The 22,417-nt window shown below is 32.1% G+C and overlaps 1 protein-coding gene and 1 long non-coding RNA gene across 7 annotated transcripts in view; one reads left to right on the forward strand and one right to left on the reverse strand.

Moving 5' to 3' along the window:
- Window positions 1-22,417, forward strand: part of LOC135144640 (inaD-like protein) — a 501,533-nt gene that overhangs the window by 404,012 nt on the left and 75,104 nt on the right. The window lies entirely within an intron of this gene.
- On the reverse strand, window positions 2,193-3,377 carry LOC135144759 (uncharacterized). Its single transcript, XR_010283223.1, has 5 exons — window positions 3,319-3,377; window positions 2,983-3,265; window positions 2,719-2,926; window positions 2,347-2,656; window positions 2,193-2,291 (listed from the first exon to the last, which is right to left on the reverse strand). It is a non-coding gene; the product is annotated as an uncharacterized LOC135144759 (long non-coding RNA).

Raw genomic sequence — 22,417 nt, forward strand, 5'->3', positions numbered from 1 at the left:
CACAGAGTACACTCCATCCCCATCCTCATTTAACACCCCATTACGGTAATAGGCATGATGATTGCGCCAAAGAACTAAAAAAATCTTTTGTAACACTGACCATAGTTATTCCTCTCTGTTCATTACCTGAGATTATTCGACAATGATCTGTAGTTTTGATAAAAACTGTTTTTTGAGACACTTATTAAAGTTCTAACAAAGGGGAAGACAGCAAAAATGAAAACAAGACAAGTCAATTAACGCACAAAGTGAGGGAAAACGTACCAGTACAAACGAAAAAATTATTGACATCTGACAGAATTTGATGAAGCGTTGAAACAGTGCAGCCGCTAATGTCAACTAATGTGGCGTTAAAAATAAAAATTCCAATATTAGTGTAATCCTTTCCACAAAACTGAAAAAGGCGGCACAAAATGTCACCAAAATCATGGCCTTCTTCGACTACAATATTTTATAATGACCCTGTACCTGGCCAATGCCTCTTTCGGCCAGCCATCAACGGGTCTCTCAGGAAAAGACCACGCCGTCGTTCCCATCAACCGGCCATCCCTTGGCATCTCATCCACGCTTACCATCAACACTTCTGGAAGTCGTGGTACCTCGAATATTTGACCACACTGAAAGGCAGGTTAGGGTGGCAAAGGCCATCTTCCAACGTTCCAGGAATGGCAAGATGGGTCCTCGTGAAGGAGGAGAAATTTCCGCGTCTACAGTGGCGGTTAGGACGCGGCCCTCCAACATCATTTTGGAAAGGAAGTGGTGGTGTGTGTAGTGTCGGTGAAGTGCAAAAGATAATTTCGCAATCGCATGCATTATCATTATATTTAACCATATTGCATACATCTTGTCAATTTGTTATATACATCTCATTATTGATTTATTTTGCTATGTTCTATGTATTCATATTTGTACCATTGTTATATTCATTCCCCATATTGTTCACTCGTCGTATTATTCATTGATTTGGTACATTATAATTGTTGTAAATTTACTTTTAGGTTTATTGTAAATATTGTGTATTCGCTGATATTGTACCAATGTAATTTGTCTTAGATATCTTTTTTTTTAAGTTTAATGCGTTTCTTCATGTTCATTGCTTTCTGTAACAATATCCATCCCATTCATGTAATTTCATTTGTATTTATCATTCTAATATTCCATATAGTTTATTTTTGGTCTTAAAACAATGTAATTGTTTCAAGGCGGGGGGTATGTTAGAGCCTCTGGCGGGGACCTGTTTCACCCATCCCCACCCGTAAGGGTGGGAGCCAGAGCCACCCCCACCTTGGAACACAGGGTAGCATTTATTCTTAATTCTTAACTCATTCATACACATTCAATTCACAATTCTCAATTCGTAACTAACATTCAACTATCTCGACCGCACGGTCACATAATATTCTATCCTTATCATTCTTATTTATCCTAACACTTGTCACTATCAATATACATTTATCTTACTGTTCGCTGGTCTTTATTCATTTATACAAAATTCGACAGTCCCAAAATTGACGAATTAGGTTATAAAAATCTTGGTTTAGGTTAAAAACCTGGTGGAAAAAATATTTGCTCAACGAAAAAGCATACATCAAAAAAATATATATTTAAAAAGCAAACATTAAACAAAACATTATAGAAACAAATATTTTGTGTAACAAACAAAAAAAATGATAAAATAAATAAACGATCTATAGTTACGTCCACTAATTCTAAGTTATCGCAAAAAAATGGTGATCAAATTAAAGCAAGTCGCACTTAACAAAAAATAAAATATTAATTAAGGTATTTAAAAGGACTTACAAAAGCAAACTATGTATTTCTCTAAATTTTCAATTGTGAATTTACACCTTTGATCACTTCAAACACTTTTAAGTTTTGAAAACGTGCGTTCCACATCACAAGAATTGATGGGTGCAAAATTAAATATTGAACAATCTACGTTTTCATTTATGTATGTATTGTTGGTAGCATTTCCATTACCGCAAATTACGTTATTTACTGAACATATAAAATCGTATTCTGGATTCTTTTTTAATAGAGAACATAATTTTTAGAACGCCATTTCCCCCACCTTTCCTGGTGTGTTTTTTAAAGATGTATACACTTTTTCCACCAATTTCCATACTTTGGTTTAATTTTGAACCTATAGTTTCTAATTGTTCTATTGCATCAGCAATAATTTTAAAGTGAGTTTTAATGTACAAGAGTTCATTTTTAACGTTTGCTTTATTCAGGAATTCTTGAGTTTTTTTAATGCTTTGTGCATCTGTGGCTTCAAATGACAATACAACCTAAAAATATTCAATATAAGATTGATAGTAAAAAAACCATTATATATTTACTGACTTGTTTTAAAACATCAAATTGTTCTGCATAAAAAAGTGCTGCTTGAATCCAAGTGCCCCACCTGGTTAATACAGGTTCAGGTGGGAGAGGTGTATTTGGTAAACTGTTTTTATAAAATTCTACTCTTATTAGTACTTTTACAGTCTAATTGTTTCAGACATTAAATGTAACCCATTTGCCATACATGTTAAGTGTGTTATATTTTCATAAAACACCTTCAAATTAGTACCAGTTTTGATCATGTATGAAGCACCATCTGATCCAAACCATTTAACTTTTTTATGTTCAGTTCCTTTTGGCCACAATAAAGCTACAAATTAACAATTCAATAAATTATAATAATTTCAATGCTTAAAATTATCAATAGCACACCCAATGATTCGTTTATAAATCTCGAGATTGTGTTGCTATTAGTTTTATCAAGCTGCTTCAAAGCTAGTAGAAATGGACGGCCAGCTTCTTCAGAAGATAACTTTCCAATTATTAAATGGGCTATGCATCTTCCTAATCTGTCCCTCCTCTCATCGACGCTAATCCATATATCATTATTGCCAACAGAATTTCTAATTTGTTTAGTTACCTGGAAATTATAAAATGTATGTTAAAAAGTTAAAAAAAAACAATTCTAGTACTCACCATATCGTAATCTTTTGGTAAATAATGTTTTCTCACAGTGTTTTCTGAGGGTAAATGCCTTCCTGTATATTTATGCATAAAATTTTTAAACTCAGGACAACTAACTTTATTCCATGGAATATTTGCTGCGGTAAATGCCCTACATAAATCGGTGCAAAATTTCGTAAAATCATTGTCGGAACAAATGTTTAATAAAGTATGTTTACTGGATTTATTCTCGTTCTTTTTATGTGCATCGCCACTGCAGTGTTGTTCAAAGTGTGATTTTTTTTTCGCAGTTAAACTAGGAAACAAAAATGTGAACATAATTCAAGCTTCAGTATTTTAAATGTTTACCTACAACTTTTCCACACACTTTGCAGAATAACTCATTGTCTTTGGTTGAAGAAGGAAATTGAAAATTAGTGTCCAAATTATTCCCTAACCATAATTTGATTTTATCTTTCATGGATGATTTTACCTTAGGCATTTTGAGGATTCTTTACTGTATGCACAAAAATCAAAACCGGCCCCACCACACTCACTAACACGCAAAGACACTCAGTATCACTAACAATAAACTTCTAAAATAAAATACAGTACGACCCAAAAAGTAATAAAATGGTTGGTTTTCTCTTGCCGTTGAATAATGTCACCGGGTTTCCGTCGTCAGATAATTTTGTTGTCAATTCCGTAGAAGACATTAAAAATGCTTTTGAAAAAGAAGCCATTTACATAAATGCTTATGTACATATGGCCCAACCATTAGAAGAAAGCACGTACGCATTTTGCCTTACAATTTTTAGTAGTGGCAACCGCTTTCTTTGAAGCTGAAGCATCAAAATATAATATTAAAATTTTGGGATTTTCTTCTGTGGATATATTGAAAAGAATTTATTATTTGTGGTATGTGACGTTTTTCGTTCGATTATGGGAACAATGGATTATGGAAAGTAAAGATTACGCTTTAGGAAACAATTGTTTGAATATTTACACCTGTAACGAGCTTAACGCTCATGGACTTCTGAAAATAATTGAAAAACTTAGTAAAGTGGATGACGGTATCTCCTCAAGTATGACAAAAGATACGTTTTTGCCTTGATTGTATAGCAGCCAGCCTTGTGAAAAGATATTTAGACAGACCCGATCAATGACCACTACATTTTCATCAGTGGTAAACTACTCTTTGATAGACATATTAAGACATTTTAGCCGTATTCAAGCAATTAATGAAATCAGCACAGATCTTGGTACTTAATTTATACATGTGAATATGACCGTGCACACTCGAGTATACTGTTTCGATATATATTTCTAAATGTTTACAACTTGTAGGAGACGTTTTTTATTTTCCTCGGGAAGAACAAAAAATTGGTACATAGTAAAAATCAAATCGGGATGACAAAGCTGATACTACGAACGGTTGCAGAAATATTAAAACAAACAAATAGAGCAAAAGACGATGCTACACATAAGGCTCAAAGTCTGGGAATGAACTTATCTCAGAAGGACAAAATATCCGAAGCAAGTTCCATCAGTCCCATTCGAGATCCCAGTTTTCTGCAAGGTGGAGAAGAAGAAGCAATGGACGAGGAAGAAGAAGCAAAAGATGAAGAAGAAGACGGAATTTTAACGGAAAATGTGCCAGATAATAACCACCCAAATCGAAGTTTACATGTACCTGCTTTGAAAGTAATGCTAAATGATGGGAAAAAAAGATATTACGGAAATCAGAATTGGGAATTGAAACACTTTGAACAAAATAAAAACTAAAGCCTCTGAACAAAATTAACAAATAAAAGCAAATTTCGCGTCGAGAAGGAACGAGTTGCGCACTACAAAACCCCGACCGGAGAAATGACAAAAATTGACCAAAACTAAGCGTTTACTACTTCGCCAAAAAGTGGAGACTCCACCCGGCATCAGGAGGGCTAACAAACAAAAACCAATGGGATGCAACCCCTGTATTGAAATGAAATGCTTTCTCGTTCTCTCTCGAACCATGCCAGCAAACCGCCCAATCGCCGTCGATTCACATGTTCTTATCAAAAATTAGTTCCCTAACCATGTCATTTACATTATAAACCACATCTACTGAAATGGCCACAGCTACGCGACTTAATTAGGATAGCCAGCCATAAATTGTATTGTTTATGTCGCCATTGATATAAAATTGTGTTACCAGTGTTGTGGCTACCATCATTACTATAAATAATGTTCTCACAAACTTCCAATATGCCCCAAATGTTCTGGATCTCACAATGTCAAGGAATGTAAGACTGAGGTGTTACAGTGCGTTCAATGTACAATTTTAAATACAAAACATCAAACTAGTCTTAGCGTTGATCATACAGTGTGGGATTTCAGTAAATGTCATGCTTATCAAAAAACCAAAACCCTAAGAAAATAGGTTAGGATGTTAAAAATTAGTAACAAAAAATTAAGCCAGAAATTATTCTTGCAAAAAGTGTGTAATGCAAATTTAAGGAAAAATTTGGGAAATATATTAACAAAGGATCAAATTGAGACTCTAAAAAGGAAAATATTCAAAAAATGTTCCGAGCAAACAGTCAGTAAATCTTTGAAGCTGAAATTTGGATCTGGGACCAGTGGATATAACTTATAAATAATAATATTAATAATAATAATAATAATATGTTCTTTATTGTCCAACAGATTTACCACTTATAGGACAATATTAATAACAATTATTAAGTGTGTTTAACAAAATAAAGTTAAATAAAGAAAATTAACAATAAAAAAAGAAAAAATATAACAAATTTCTGGGTGTCCCTAACAAAATACATCATTATATACATTATCTACAGCTTTACACATGACATGAATCGGTGAACGTTGTAAAACATTTGTTCTCGCCGTTGGCACTTGAAAACTTGCTTCATATCGTGATGCTAAACGTGGCACATAAAATGTAATTTGGAAAGTAAAAATGCACAGTCAATCTTATTGTGTATTAACTTATAAGCAAATTTTGCACAGCACATTTCTCTCCTTTGTAATAATGACTTCATATTATGTCGACTTTGCAAATTTTGCTGATCAGTACCAATCTGTGGATAAACTCCATCAATTTTAAATGATAAATATTTTAAAAACCGTCTGTGAATTTTCTCTAAGGCCATAATATGAGATACATAAATAGGGTTCCATACAAGACTTGCATACTCAATTTTACTTAACACATATGCAAAATAAAGTTGTTTAATTAAAGTTCAGTCAGAAAAATGCCTACATGTTCTCATAACAAAACCTAATGATTTATACGCCGATGTGCAAACAACCTCTAGATGTGGAAGAAATGATAATTCGGAATCAAAAGTTACTCCTAGATCCTTCATGCAATTCTTTTGCTTAATAATATGATTTCCCAACACATAGGACGATTGAGTTGAAGTTTTTTTACGGCTGTATTTGACAAGAAAACATTTTTCCTTGTTCAATGGCAACTTAAACATGTCACACCAACTAATCATCAGATTGATATTATTCTGCAAGATATCTACATCAACTGCACTGCCAATGGAGTGATATAGTTTAATATCATCAGCGTATGCAAGGACTGGCCAACTAAATTGTTCGAGTAGATCATTAATAAATAGAATGTATAAAAGAGGACCAAGATTAGAGCCCTGCGGAACTCCGGAATTAACTGAGAATTTATAAGACACATAACCACTATAAGCAACGTAAGATGTTCTGTCTTTTAAATAAGAACGCATTAACAGCAATGAATCCTCCGACAATCCATACAAATCAAGCTTTTGCAGAAGAATACTATGTTGAATTGAATCAAAAGCTCGAGTGAAATCAGTGTAGACTACATCAGCTTAACCTCGAATATCAATTACTTCACTTAAATATTGCGTGATAGTGGCTAAATTACTAACTGTAGACCGACCACTAACGAAGCCATGCTGATAGGGAGAGATATATTTTTTCACATTACTGTAGATTGTTAAATATAGTGATTGTTTAAAAACTTTCGAAAAATTTGGCAATATAGAAATCTGTCTGTAATTTAACACATCTGAACTATCACCTTTCTTCAAAATTGGGCAGATCCTGGCGCATTTCCACTTTGATGGAAAGGTTGAAGTTTTAATGGCAAGGTTGAAAATAAGTGATAATGGTTCCGCAAATGCATATCTACAATCCCGAACAATGAAACTCGGGATTAGATCGTCTCCCGCTGTGAATTTATCATGAAACTTGGACATTATATTAATAAGTTCAACTGGGCTGACGTAAGGAAATTGAAATGGTAAAGCGTTACTGGAAGATTGAGATGGAATGTGTGGAGAATCACTTGAATATGATTTCGAAAAATTTTCTGCAAAAGCATTAACTATACTTTGTGGATCAGTGTATTCGGATAAACCATTGTGAACTCGACCAGGAATTCTTGTAGAACTACGTCGTTGGTTTAAATAGTTCCATAAATTAGAAGGATTCGAATTAAGATTTCTTTGAACTAAATCGAGGTAAGAATTATGAGCTTCAGAAATCTGCATTTTCACTAGACTGCGGAGACGTTTAAATTCAAGTTGATATGTTTCATTGTGAGTTGTTATCCATTTACGTCTATAATTTTCTTTGTTTCTTAAATTAGCTATAATTTGAGATGTGAACCATACGGGATACCTTGTTTTACGGGGACACTTTTTTGGAACATGCGCATCAAATATATTATATAATACAGAATAAAAATGATCTACAGCGTGATTAACATTATCTAAATCTTTAAGATAAGCCCAGTCAATATTAAGTAATGCATCATATAACAATGGAAAATTCGCTTTACGAAAATTGTACACCCGTTTATTATTTGGAGGAAATTTAAGAGGTTTCGAAGTTTCTAAACCATCAAGTGTTATTAACAACACAGGATGAAGTACATCTTCTCTAACTAATGGATGATTGCATTGAGTAACTGACATTTGCCATTGCTTATTTGCAAATACTAAATCTAATAATTTATTATCAGAATTCATAACATCATTATACTGAGTTATGTCCAAGATATCAATAAAATGCTGCAAAGAAATTGACTTACTCGATAAAGGTTTATTTGAAGTAACATAATCTGGAACATTAAAGTCACCAATCAATATAAATTTCTCATTAAATAAGAATTGTTCAAGTGCTGAAGTAAACGTATCAAGATCATTAGCTGAAACATCAGGGGATATATAGACAACGCCTAAAACAATATGAAAAGTATGAATTACACATTTGCATAAAACTATATCAATTAAAGGAACTATAGCGGAAAAATGTGTTGTATCAATTACTGTACAGGTATATTTATTGGATAACGCAAGAAGAACACCACCACCTTTTGAACGATTTACACTAGCAAATTTGCGATCACACCGAACAATATGATAAGAATCACCTGGTAATAATTCATTGTTAAAAACAGAATCATTCAGCCATGTTTCTGATATTAAAATAATATCAAACTTCTGATTTGGTTGACGTGCAACACATTAAAGATTTTTGTGAAGAAGAAGGCAAATTTGAGCTGCAATTTGAGTCTAAATTAAATGTGGATCTTTTACAATCTAACCATTTTAACAAAATGAAGGTGTCAAATTCTCTAAACGTTTTGAATCGAAATGTTAGTTGTGGAATAAAATTTGATCCGGAAGAGGAGAGAGAAGACAAATCTTCTCTAAGGATAGCTGTTTTTATTGATGTTGTACATAACTGGTTCCAGTTGATTAGTTCTAGATCAACTATTTTGGCCTTGAGCAAGCTTAATATGGCTGTCTACAGGGAAACTATAAAATTCCTTCAAGAGTTCATTAAGTTATTTTTAAACTTAAAAGTCGCTCGTGACAAATTTGAAAAAGCAGTTTGGAAGCCTATTCAAAAGGTGTTATACTGACTACAACATCAATTTTAGACCTGTAAAACTTGTTTTTGAACGAAAAAAAATACTCATATTTATTAACATCGAAACTTTCTCAAGATTGTTTAGAAAATGTATTTTCCTAAATTCGGTCAAGACATCCGCCATTCAATTTAAATATGACTTAAAACTTTTATCAGTTTCTCAATATTTGGACGTTTCAAATAACTCAAGTTACGAAACCGACAAAACAACACCTTTAGTGTTTTTTTGAGTAATATTAAAAATAATAACAGAAAAGAAAACGATGTTCCTAAAGGAAAAGAAAATTTAGCTTTACCTAGAAATTGGAATTTGTAGATAAAAGAACTTTATGCAAAATTTGTGGCATTAAAAGAATATAAAAATGGTGCTTTACATTACGCTTCAGAGAACGCGTTCCAAATAGCAATTTTAGTAGAGCAAATATTTTGTAATTTGAGAGATTATTTAAAGAATAATCATTTTTGCACTGGTAATGTTTTGGAAGTCATGAAGAAAGAAATTAAGAAAAATTCGACGTATCGCTTAATACAATTTCCAACATGCTGCAACAGCAAAACAGGAATATCATTTACGCCATTAGAATCTTTTCCCACCCTATGGAGATTATTATTTTAACTGTTTTGTTTTCGTTAGTAATAATAATAACAGTGGTAACTGTGTGTTACTTATTAGCAAACGCATTACGCAAGTTAATGGTAAAAAATATACACTTATTTACGTAAGCCACTACGGTGTAAAGACAGATGTTAGCAAAATTGACTACATTCAAAAGATTCATTAAAACTATACAAAGAGTTTGGTTTATGATGAACTCGAAAAAGAACAAACAAAAAGCATCAAGTGGTTCAAAGGCGTTCAGAGTATGCAAATGATATCATATAACCTAAAAAAAACCTTTTTTGCTTCTTTAATTAACAATGTAAAAACAGCAGAGTTTCTGTGTGTTCACACTCTTTTAAGTGAAACATATGACGAGCTTTATTACTTGCTCTATCTGTCCTACCAAGTGAATAGTTTGACATTTAACACGTATCTATCACCGTATAGGTAGTGCATGTTAATCTTTTTCATCGTTACTTTTGTACAAGCTGCCTCATAACGTCTTCTTTAAAACATTTTTCTTCAATATGTTCTTGTTCAAGCTAGTACCTCTCAAAATTAGTAATTATGTACCTAACATAATTAATTTTTTTTTTGCAATATTATAATGAAGGTGTAGTGAACTACAAGCGTCTCCTGCGTGCTACAAAGAAAGGTCAATTTGCTGCAAAAATATACGGTTATTTTATTATACATCGAATACCTTTCTCGTCATCCAGGAAGTTCACATAATTTTACAGTTTCGAACGGTCGTAAACAATTTTTACTTTAAACACACAAATTTATTTATTTTAATTTTCTGAAATTACATTAACACGCGGCATCGCATCTCAGATTTGCTTATTAATAATTACATATTCTAAACACATAAACAACTTCATAATTTGGGATCTTCATTTCTCAAAATAAAGTCTTACTTAAATAGCTTCTAAATCACCTAAAATAATTATATTAACCAACAGTCACAATCAGTTCACGTAAAAATACTTCAACTATATTTTCATAAAAAAAAGAAATGTCTTCGCATTTATGTAAATTGTCCCAGAAACGATCGTAACTCGAACCGTATGCCCTAGACACACGACACACTTATCTTAGTCAATAAAGTATGGCGCTACGCGTGGGCCTACATTTTTCAGTGTTTTACACTTTATTGAGTTAACATTCAGCAGTTCGAATACGTTTTTCTTCCTTATTTTCGTTAGATCATATTTCTTTCACTGCCTCTTCAGATTTCCTGGTTGTGATCTGAAAATGAAATACACCGTAAATATTTATTATTATGAACTCCACGAATAGATCATGGTCAATATTTTTCGGATTTTAAGTATGACGTTCTTTTTATAGATGCAGTATTTTAGTTGGATCGAAGTGCTTGCTAGAATAATCTATAACCTAAGTTTTGAGAGGAACAGTCGATTTTGCGGTTTAAACTTAAAAGGGAACACTATTTTACAAAAAATTATCATTTATGGAATTTATATCCTGTGATTTTTCAGCCAACACAAAATCTAGCATTGTAAAGTTATTGGAAAAATAACAAAAAACCATTTTTGAATATTTTGTGTACCAACTGAATAAATGAAATTTTATAGATCGTATTTGTAGGACACTCATTTAAATTTCTGGCCTAATTAATTTTTTGTTTACCTGTAAGTATAGCTCTGAGTAGTGCTTTTGGATTACCGCCAATCTAAAATGTAGGTAGTTAATTAAAATTGAAAAAGTCTAAATAACGTTATGTGGTATAAATAAGTAACAAACATTAGAAAATTTAATATTAGCTTATTTCTTTTTTTATTAGAAAAGTAGAAAAGCAATAAAAGTGTAAGGGGACTATTATCACAAATTATCCGCAACTCAACGTTCTCGTATAAATTTTTGATTAGTTATTCAATTTTTACATTTTTATTTTTTAGTTTTAAATGTAATCAAATTGTAATTTTACTGAAAATCATATAAGTAGAAAAATCACATGAAAGCTTGTGGATATTCTGTTTTTTATTCCATTGTTTTAGACAAATCGATTTACATTAAACTATTTTTTGCGTGACAACAGGATAATATCTGTTCCACTAATAATAATTATACCACGAAAATGTATGGTCTCGGTTTCCGGTATTTTTATGAATATTTGAATAAACACCTGATGAAGCTGAATAGTGTGAATTTACGTGACGGAATTGAAATGAATTTCACGCTGTGTGGCTCGATTTGATTTAATTTTTTTAAGAGACTGGATTTCAGTATGAAATTCTACCTCAGTTGCTTCTAATATCAAGTTCAAACTTTAAATTTTAATAGGTTCTGTCATTCCAAGAGTTCTGTTTAATATAAATGGAAGCACCTAACCCACCGAGTAAATTCACTTTTAAATTTGACATTAACACAGACCATTCACACTCCAAAAAATTTGTATAAGGGTATATAATACTTACCATTTGTGTTTTAGTTATTTAAACTTATCTCATTTTAAATTGTTTGATCGACAAGTGGAAAGAAATGCTAACTTTGTTGCTCTGAAACAGTTCAATTTTAATGCAGCAATAAAAAATTAATAAGAGTATTGCACTTTAAAAAAAATGTCACTTTTTTAGTCGTGTGCGTTAATGAATAAAAATATAAACATTCTAAAATCTCTCAACGGAACGAATTAATTATTTTTGACGTTGGTTGTACGCCTTAATAATAACAAAGTCCAACCGCAAAATAAAAAACATCGTTGCCGTTGATGTTTTCGTATAATGGCTTCATAACCGACGCTAGGAGAACTATGAAAATAAATTTTTACATCCGAAAGGGTAAAAAAATGATAAATATACTTCATCGTGCGTTAAAAAAGCAATAAAAACTAGGAATTTTAAACATTTTAGAAAATTACATTTACGTTCTGAGCGTATATGTAATTTAATGTATCTGCATAAACATACAGCATAATTTTCTTTTATTTACCTTTTAGCCAGTATGGTTGGACGCAAGCTTGCCAAAAGTGGAGAAAGTGCTTTGATAACTTTTTGTTACACAAAAAAAATCTACGGCGAAGCCTGCTTAACGAACAATGAAACCCTTGATATGCAGAGCGTTTGATTTCAACTGGTTACTCGAAATTACTTCAAAACGGTTACCTGTACACAAAATAAATTTTAAGATGAATCTAAAAAGTGATTCCAATACTTCAAGTTTCATGGGAACAATTTTTGTTTTGAACTTTTCAGCCATATTTCTGTAATTATGATTACTTCATTTATTGCTGTTTACAAAAAAGCTAGAATTGACTATGTATTTAAAAATAAAAAACGATTTTGAAGTAATTTTGGTCAATCACCTTTATAAAGGAACGTCAGAATTAATTTGTGTGACTTAATCGATTATATCGTTATTCGTTAGAAATAAAATTAGCATATTAAAATAGACATTTAAAAAACTTTAATGTATTGTTACTGCATTTATATTTAAATCAGCTCACTGGGTAATATGTCCACGTTTCTATTTTATCACAACCCACGCCATCTAATTCAATAAGGTTCTGTATATCGACCGGTAAAATTTTTAAAGTCCGTACACCTTTCCCAAGTGTCTAATAAAATAATAAAATTATTCGTTTCGATCGTTTTTATTCTTACAAGTACGCGACGTTTGCGTAGGCCGAATGTCAATTACGTACACAATCGCTTACCTTTTTTTAATACCACTAAGAAACTTTCCTGAGCTTCTGGAAAAGACTTTATTGCTTTCTAAGTTGCGTATACTTTCCACAAATAAAATATTACGACAGCAAAGAAATTAAGGCAGAAAGTTTTCATTTTTCTTATAGACCAAGTTGACGATGTTTAATAACAAACACGAATAAAAGCCGTACAGAAAAATGGAAAATTCTCTGTTGCCATTAATATTTTGTCTTTATTAACTCCTGGAAGGATTAAGATGTCTGGTTCTTGCAAACAGCTGCAGCAAACTATGCTACAGGATTGCCTCTTTCATTACAAATTTAACATTTCTTGAATTTCGCCGGTTAAATGTGATTTGCTACGTTCGCCAGTTTCTTGTACTCTAGCTTAGCTTTATTAAAATGAATAATGGAAACAGACCTACGCAGATTTGTTCTGCTTTGTGTGAACTGTGCGTCCGCTGTTCGCATCATTAAATATCAAATACCCAAGAAACTTTGTGGGACCTATTTATTTCACCTTTACACAATTTATGGCTTCTAAATGGATACTTAAAAGGCCCTGAAAGTAAATTTGAATGGAAGCCATTATTTACCGTTTCGGCTTTTGCAGGAATGTAGTGGAGGAAAATTACTCTTCGAGTCGGCAAATCTGTTATCATTACTCCCCTGACAAAAGCGTTGCAAGAGGAATAGCATTCTGAGAATGCCTCCTAAAACAGAATGTTATATTAGACGTAAATTACTTTCCACGATACAGAAAATATCACTTTCATTAGGATTTTGCTCGTGGCAGTAAGGACTAAACTTATATTTTCGTAAAAGGCTAACTAAGACTCGTTTTCTTTCAAGTTGTCTCATATTTCATTCTTATGCGGCAGAGATGTAGCGTATTTATGAACCGAACATTGTTAGCAAAGGCTTATTCTTCTAATAAATGTTAATAATATAAAAGCACTATTTTTACTGTCATACCGATAATAGTTTAGTATTTTAAAAAACATGTTTTGCATAGTCCACTATTATCACATGAGTTCAAGTTTCTAAAACGAGCCCCTTGTGGCGACAATGACCTTATAAAACAAGTTTTTTTGGACTATTTTTTTTCCATTGAGGAAATTTATTGCGCTAAACAAATGGGTATTTTAACAACCTTAGTTGGCAGCCGTGCAAGTTACTGTCGAATGTTGGCACACCGAGCTCCGAGAAATGTCAAAAAGAAATAAGATGTGTTCTCGTTCTTCCCATCTCGTTGCCGGTGCTTTAAACAGCTAAGCAGGTCTACATATTAAAAGTTTAATAAGACGAAATGTAACTTTACGTTATAGATTTATAAGTCATCTCCAGTTAAAGCGTCAAGATGCCCTTACTCTGTAGAAATAACAACAATTCAACTCTATATATTATTTTTACAAATATTTTTCTCCTTTCAGTTTTTGATCCATTTGTTTTTTGAATAAAACTATCTTTCGTATTTTCTCATTGCCTTATCATTTAATCTACAAATTTTCTACGATATTTATACATTTTAGTTCTAATTGAAGGTGTTCAAGATTTTATATATTTATTATTGTTGAACCAAATATTTATGAAGATGATTTACGATATCAAAGTAGCTTTAAATCTAATAATAAATCTGTATAATTTACTAAAAGTAAAATTAAAAGTGCAGTTGTGCAAAGTACTATTTTGAAAACAATTATTTCCATCAATTCTTGAATGTTCTTCACAATTCATTTGTACGGATTGTACGACCCTTCGAAACGTTTGGTTACTGGTCGTATACCTAAGTTACCTTACTTTCAATATTAATTTCCTTTGTGTTATTTTCTTGGGATATTGCAATGACTGTAGAGCTGGTTTGTATGTACTAAACAATTCCCGGTGGTTTCGATCTCGTGGACAAAAGATCTTAGTGGCAAAATCTTTTTGTTTTTGTTCTTCAGAAATTCCTCGATATATCGTTCGGTAAGATTCCTACCCCTCATGCCCCTTTAGAAGCGTTAATCATCTCCATAATCTACTAACAATCTTGCAATGTTGCCGAGGTTCGTCTTAAGCAGTGACCAGTGAATTATTCCCAACTAGGAAGTTTCAAATACAATTGACATCGAACCAATTTTTTCAAGCTTAAAAATTCAACAGATTTACAACTGCGATTTTATCGGTTGTGTATATTGACCATTATCAATTAGTCCAAAACAGTACATTTTTAATTTCATTCATTCCCGAGTTGTTCAGCAATTACACATCTTTATAATAGATCATCTGCTTAATCCATTGTTCACTTAATTCTACTAGCGGGGAATAACATGGTCTGCCATCTGCTCAAAACTTTATTTAAATAATAAAAAAAAACATATTTAAAAAAACGATATGAAGAGATAATAGCTGGACGTAAGGATACCTATTTTCTATTATATTTTATATAAATTTGATTTTACGAATTTCGTTTTATGATAACCTCTATACACTAAAAACCAATATCATAGTCAACATCCCCCCATAAAAGGGCAGATAACCAACGGGGAAACTAGATATTTTTAATTTCTCAGTACATGCTTAACTTCGACTGTTTATATTTATATGTACTTCGAAAAAATTCAACCATTAGCACGTTCAGATTGCAAGCATCAGCACTGTTAAAAGAAAATAAAATTTGACTAATTTTGTCTCATCGACGCAGAGAAGACTGATTAATTTATTAGACCCTCTCAGTTTTTTCCCAAAAACACTCATAAATTTGAAGAAATTCTGCGAAACTGTAAGACACATTTTGATCAACGATTTACGATGTTTCCAATAACCTTAAAATACTTAGATGCAAGATTTCACTGTATTCGATTTTTGCAGTTTCAAAATTAAATGGTAAAATATTGATATAAAATTTGGATTCTTTTTCTCCCAAAAACCTGAATGTCAGACGTAAAAACTCAACAATAAATTCATAAATAAGACATGCAGAATCATTTTATTTTACAAATTTCAAGAAATATTTATTCGACAGAATTGAACCAATTAACGATTTGCCAAGTTAACGATAATCTTAAAACGCTTGCAAATTTTAGTACCATTTACTTTTGCAGATTAAAAGTTACATTGCAAAATGTTTGAGCATAATATGTTGTCACCCTGATAAAAAAACACAATCGTTAATAGTCCCCAGAATAATAAATAGCGACTAGTGTTTCACTTTTAGGAAAAACACAATTCGGTTCGCTCATTAAATGTGGAAAATTTCGAAACCCAACATAATTACAAAACTCAAATTATTAGAAATGTCAAAAATAGATAGAAAATAAATAATAAAAGTACCTGATATGTGAAAAACATGAATCGCTGCCAAAACTGTCAAAAATTGAAGAATAAATTATTTATATGTATAGCATCATAAAATTTAAAAAATTGCAAATACCGAGTGACTATTAATGTTTGTAAATTTTTGTCAGCTTAGCAACATGATTATTTAAAATTTTATGATGACATACCTGATGTCAAACGAAAATTTTCAGCACCAATTCAGCAGCTGCCATCTGGTCATTGGTTTTTAGGCGCGCTCATCTCAAAATTGACAACTATGAACTGACATGCAACCACTGCTGCCAATAATTCAGAATTGCCAATCTATTAGGCATAATAAAAACAACAAATATGTGAAAGATGTCAAGAACGTCACATATCAGAAATTAAGAAATAAATATGATGACCTCATCAACATTTTTGCAAAGACACATATATGAACTTGGATTGGGCAGTGTAGTACTTGCTAAGATAAAACTGATTGTGGTAAATTACATACCCCCTAAGAAAATAAACGCCGAGTGAGCATAGCTAGTATTTATTAACATAAACTTGATTTTGGTAAATGACTGAACAATGTTAAGAGTAATCACTGGTATGAAGAAGGGGTGGGTATTGCTTGCTTATAAAAAATTCTTATGAAAAATTTAAACTTAGCCCCATCTACTCATCCGTTCTCTCATTTTTTTTCCTCAGAAATAAGAAATAAATGTTACTATAACAAAAAAAATTACGATTAACGATTTTTCTTAACAGCTTACGTTCTATTAGTTCCCATTCTCACTTTACAAAAGAACATATAATTCACACCCCTCCCCGCCCCCCAACCGCTCCGCCACCATTTAAGTGATTGATTTTTACTTCCCGAGCGTAAGCAAAGGAAGTATTGTAATCGAGTCCGTCGGCCGACTCTCTACTTTTACGTTTTCTCGATCTTTCATGACCCCTAGAAGACGAAGAAATAGGTCTCCCATTTCCGTCTGTCTGTCCGTCTGTCCGTCTGTCCGTCTGTCCGTCCGTCTGTCCGTCCGTCTGTCCGTCTGCCGTCCCGGATTTTTATTAGACAGATAATCTCCGAAAGTACTCGACCGATAGTTGTGAAATTTTGTACTTATATTAAGAATATCATGTAGATGGTAAAACGCTAACCAAAATTTGTCTAATCATCCCCACCACTAATGCGATGACGTCACTTCAAAATTGTACATAGTAAATGGGTTTTCAATTGTATAAAATAACATAGTCCTACACATGTAGTTTACAACTCTGAATCGACTTTTCACCCGAAACGTCCAGATTTTTGGAAAAAAAAATCAAAATTATAAAACAACATTTTGAAATTTAATTTTTAATCTGCTAACCAGAATGCTTTGAAATGTTGCAGATGTTTTAAGGCTATAAAGAGCATCATAAATTTTTAGTCAAAAAATATTTGCTTATCCCCTCCAAAAACTTGATGACGTCAGCTCAAAAGTGTGTGGAATAAATCATATCTAAAATGTACAAAATATGATGAGTCTGTACTTGTGATCTATCACTCCATTCATATTTTTTGGATTTGCATATACAGGGTGACTCAAAAAAATTAATGAATGCGTAAATTTATTTTACTGATTTACTCAGAAACTACAAAACCGAATGCTTTAAAATCTTGCAGATGTTTTAAGGTTATAAAGAGCATAATAAATGTTTAGTCAAAATAATATATTTGCTTATCCCCTCCAAAAAATTGATGACGTCAGCTCGAAAGTTTGCCGAATAAATCCTATCTAAACTGTAAAAATATGATGAGTCTGTACTTGTAATTTATCACTCCATTCATATTTTTTGGATTTGCATATACAGGGTGACTCAAAAAATTAATGAATGCGTAAATTTATTTTATTGATTTAATCAGGAACTACAAAACCGAATGCTCTGAAATCTTGCAGATGTTTTAAGGTCATAAAGAGCATAATAAATGTTTAGTCAAAATATATTCGCTTATCCCCTCCAAAAACTTGATGACGTCAGCTCGAAAATTTGCCGAATAAATCATATCTAAAATGTACAAAATATGATCAGTCTGTACTTGTGATCTATCACTCCATTCATATTTTTTGGATTTGCATATACAGGGTGATTCAAGAAAATAAATGAAAGCGTAAATTTATTTTACTGATTTACTCAGGAACTACAAAACCGAATGCTTCGAAATCTTGAAGATATTTTAAAATTATCATAAGCATGGTAAATTTTTGATCAAAATGTATTTGGTCCTCCCCCCTAAAAAATTTATGACGTCACCACAAAATTTTGCTGAATAAATCCTATCTAAAATGTACAAAATATGGTGAGTCTCTTCTTGTGATTTATCATTCCATTCAAATTTTTTCGATTTGCATATACAGGGTGACTCAAAAAAATTAATGAATGCGTAAATTTATTTTATTGATTTAATCAGGAACTACAAAACCAAATGCTTTGAAATCTTGCAGATGTTTTAAGGTTATAAAGAGCATAATAAATTTTTAGTCAAAATATATTTGGTTATCTTCTACTAAAAACTGATGACGTCAGCTCAAAAGTTTGCCGAATAAATCGTATCTAAATTGTACAAAATATGATGAGTCTGTACTTGTGATTTATCATTCCATTCATATTTTTGGATTTGCATATGCAGGGTGACTCAAAAAAATTAATGAAGGCGTGAATTTATTTTATCGATTTAATCAGGAATTACAAAACCGAATGCTTTGAAATCTTGGGAATATTTTAAAGTTATTATAAGCATGGTAAACTTTTGTTCAAAATGTATTTGTTCATCCCTCCTAAAAAAATTGATGACGTCACCCTTAAATTTTGCTGAATAAATCCTATCTAAAATGCAAAAAATATTATGAGTTTGTACTTGTGATATATCATTCCATTCATATTTTTTAGATTTTCTTAAGAGGTGGTTCAAAAAAATTAATGAAGTCAATTTATTTTATTGATTAAATTAAAGGCAACACTTATTATTAGTATTACACCCCAACCAACCCAATTTGGTAGACACAAAATTTGTTAAAGGAAAAACTCGGTTGAAACATAAGGGTAGCACGCTTATTTACATCGACTTTAACATTACAGACCTGCATTTGTTTTATGCCGTCACTTGGTTCCGCGAATGTGGAATAGACATGTTTATAATCAACCAATTGTGAATTTCACCGTCAAGAATTAAAATAAAACCCAATGTTTTATATAATAAGCGGAAGTCGAAGCAATAAAACCGATGGTCGTTTTGTTTACAGTTTCTCTGTTTGACTCTCACGTATGCTGTTACGCTTGTCATCTTAAATTAAAAATGTTTATACATAAACGATTTTCAGTTGCCTTTCATATTACCAGACAGCGGATTTTTGTCGGGCTACGTCACGTTTAATCGGTACTAATTCCATAAATATAATTAACGATTTATTAATCAAACGGCTAAGTAAATGAGAACGGGAATTAACAGCAGAGTGCAACGAAACAGCTTTATTCTAATCTCAAATAAACGAAGTGCAGTCCGCAATCGCAATGAATTCGCATCCCGTACGAGCCGTACCTAGTTTGGGCCTTGCCTAACCCGACAGAAATCCGCTCTCTAGATATTACACACCGGCGCCGTATACCTGAGTAAATTGTTTCGTTATTTTATTGATTATAAGAAATCAATATTCAAAACGACCCAATTCATTTTCCCGAAAATTTGGGAATACAATAATTTTATTCTTAGTATTACACTACATCTATCCCAACTGATATACGTGTCCTTGCAAAAATGTTGATGACGTCATCACAATTTTTTTTTAAATTCCCACTACAAAAATGTAATGAGAAAAAAAAAACACAATAGGCATGCAGTCGTCAAGTTTCCGACAGCGAGGGAAGTACTGTCTAAACTCTTTAGACCAATTTTTTTGTCTAGTCCGAATGAAAGGTAGATCTCAATTGAAGAAAGATAAAATCGTTATAATGAGAACAGCGTGTCTGGGTGGGGCTAGTATCTACTAAGTTAAGATTGATTTGGTAAATGACATACCCTCTAAGAAAATAAAATGTGGGTGGGAGGGGCCACTACTTGATAAGATAAGACTGATTGTGGTAAACGACATACCCTCTAAGAAAATTGAGGGCGGGTGGGCGGGGTAGTACTTGTTAAGATAAGATTGATTATGGTAAATGACATCTTCTAAGAAAAAAAGGGTGGGTGGGCCTAAAACTTGCAAAGTTTGGACTGAACAATATTAAGAGTAGCCACTGGAACGAAGAAGGGCCACCGCTTGGCCATAAAACTAAAAAAAAGCTAAATTTAGCCCCGCCCACCTCCTTTCTCCATTTCACTGACTTATTTTATTCAGTGTAAAATGGAAATTGATAAATAACCATATTGTCTTCCCAAAATTTTTGAGAAAATGGTGTGAGCCGTTCCTGATTAAATCAATCAGATAAATTCACGCATTCATTAATTTTTTCAGTCACCCTACATAAGCAAATTCAAAAAATATGAATGGAATGATAAATCACAAACATAGACTCATCATATTTTTGACATTTTAGATAGGATTTATTCAGAAAATTTTGAGCTGACGTCATCAATTTTTTAGAGGGGATAAACAAATATATTTTGATTAAAAAAAATTTATGCTTATCATAACTTTAAAACATCTGCAAGATTTCAAAGCATTCGGTTTGGCGGATTCAAAATTAAGTTGCAAAATTGCAAAAATCTGGACGTTTCGGGTAAAAACTCTACACGGAGTCATAAACTACATGTGCAGGACTATGTTATTTTATACAATTTAAAACCCATTTACTATGTACAATTTTGAAGGGACGTCATCAGTATTTTCGGAGATTATCTGTCTAATAAAAAGCGGGACGGCAGACAGACGGACAGGCAGATGGACAGAAACGGCAGAGCTAGTTCTTCGTACACTACGGGTCACGAAAGGTCGAGAAAAATTAAAAGTAGAGAGTCGGCCGACAGACTCGATTACAATACTTCCTTACCTTACACTCGGGAAATAATAAAAATTTGAAAAGCATTAAGGACGTTAATATTTCTGAATATTTAACAAGTTCATGATATTTTAAAAAATCTAGAATACATAAAGAATCATCCGTCTGCTACACCAATGTAGTACCTAATTTTGACGGACAAGTTATTCGGCATTATTCTTCAACTACCCGTGCTACTAATTTATTACTCATTTGGCTATTATTAAATATTTTACCTAATATACCTACATAAACAACTTAATTCGGCATTTTGGGCAAAGAGAGCAAACATGGTAAAAATTTTGTTTTACTATTTAAAAATTCGTCTTATTTTGGTAATTTAAATAAAAAATATTTTTTAATTACTTTAATGGTTAAAATGAACCAGTAGGTACGTCTTTAATTAATTGGCTATAACTTTGATTGCATTTGGTCAAAATCCGAGGTTAATTTCCACGTCAATAGTGATTCCAAGATCTGTCAAATCGTTTCCATAAATGTCAAGTGACAATATAAATTATGGTTTTTATAATAAAACTTGCTTGGAATTATTTAATCATTATTGATTAATTTCTTATTTCATTTCAAAGTATATTTGTCTTTCTGCAGTGAACATTTTCACTAGTCGTGGTTTCTGGCGGAAGGTGTCATACTCGTAATATTTGGCGATAACTAGATATGTGCTTTATACGTATAGTTTAAAAATTGAGGTACATATTACTGAGTAACTGTGGTGAAGGCATTAATAAATTTGTTTTATAATAACTATTGTAACTGAAGAATTATTGCCAAAAAGTAAATTTTAGAAATGTAACACATAAATGTGATAGGTGTATAAAAGTGTAACGCCAACACTTTGGCAAAATGTGTACAGCTTTTTTAAAAGTTGAATAATTCAAAATTCATGTTAATATCAAGAAGAATCACGACACGTCGTTATGCAGACGGCGTTGGACCACTTC

Source organism: Zophobas morio, unplaced genomic scaffold (assembly GCF_036711695.1).
Source record: "Zophobas morio isolate AGI-343-1 ecotype UQ-CSIRO unplaced genomic scaffold, CSIRO_AGI_Zmor_V1 ptg000108l, whole genome shotgun sequence".
NCBI lineage: Eukaryota > Metazoa > Arthropoda > Insecta > Coleoptera > Tenebrionidae > Zophobas > Zophobas morio.